This window comes from Aplysia californica, unplaced genomic scaffold (genome assembly GCF_000002075.1).
Source record: "Aplysia californica isolate F4 #8 unplaced genomic scaffold, AplCal3.0 scaffold00635, whole genome shotgun sequence".
Lineage (NCBI taxonomy): Eukaryota > Metazoa > Mollusca > Gastropoda > Aplysiida > Aplysiidae > Aplysia > Aplysia californica.
The window spans coordinates 176,359-177,706 of NW_004797905.1; positions in this window are offsets into that span (position 1 = coordinate 176,359).

Below are 1,348 nucleotides of genomic sequence, written 5' to 3' on the forward strand. Positions count from 1 at the left end.
TCTCTCCACCTCTGTCTCCCCCCCCCCAACCTCTCTTCTTCTCTTTGCGTGTATGTGTTAATAGCGTACTCGTTTGCACGTTTTCGCTGTCCATCCCCTCCGCACCTCCTCTTTCTCATCTTCTTTCTCACCTCTCCACATCTCTGTTTTTAACCTTTGTGAGGCTAGATTATCTTGGCACTGAGAACAGTATCGAATCTAAGAACAGCGAACAAAGCTCAGAGAATAAAATAACAACGTTGTTAAGAAATCCTCGTTATTCAGAAAGACTAAACGTCAAAGACAGAGACCGTCTTAACCATATCCGTACGTCGTGTTTTACTATCGTTTCCACACAACATGGGGAACTCTGTGCCACCACTTTTCCAAGAGGAAATTTACTCGTTAATCCGATCTGTACACTTTGCATAGCATGAGTCTGTCAAAATGATTTTTTGAGAAATACTGAAAGTTTCAAAGAGATCCTCGTATTAGGAGTATTCTAAAATGTGAAGAGTACAAACCCCTGGGTCCAAAATGACCCCATGGCGTACGGATAGGGTTAAAAAGTAATACTTTCTTTCCCAAACTGCCGAAAATAAAACAGGCATTAACAATGTTAGTGATGTTGCAATATGGTTGTTTTTGCGGGGTTTGGATGTATAACATGTCAAGTTGCAAACATTGTTTATCTAGATATTGATATATATATATATTTGAAGTTAGTTTTGCATTTTGAGGTAACCAGCGGCCCACTTAAACATTTGTCTAAATTCTTATGTAACTTGATTTTTATACAAAAGTCTTTTGTGAATCCTATTTTGGTGCAAGCTTTAATCGCGTTGATTCTTTATGAAACAACAATTACAACATTTTTCAGTATTTGAATTATTAGAGTGCCAAATATTACAGTAGTTCTCATAATTTGCTACTCAGAAAGAAAGAAGTCTATCAAGAGGCATGGATATTATACTAGTACGTATAATAAATGGAACATTCTGGTGGAGATAAAATAAGATTTCTGAAAATATGCTATAATATAATTCATCCTGGTATATCTCACATCCAAACAGGTTGATGTGAACAGACCCTGGTCTATAAATTAATGAATACGAACGCGTTTCCGTCGGCGAGCTCGATCGAATAGCGTGAGATTATTACAAACGTCCATGTTTTTCGTCCTAACTAATCAGTAAACGTTCATCTCAGACAAACGATCTAATAACAAATCCACACATTTCTCCTTGGCCTTGGAGCTAAAGTTCAGCCGAGAGACATTGTATTGGCGAGTGGGAGGGGGGTGTGGGGGGTGAGGGAGATGTGGATGATAGCTTGCCCTCCCCCACCCCTTTTCTCCTCCACTCACACA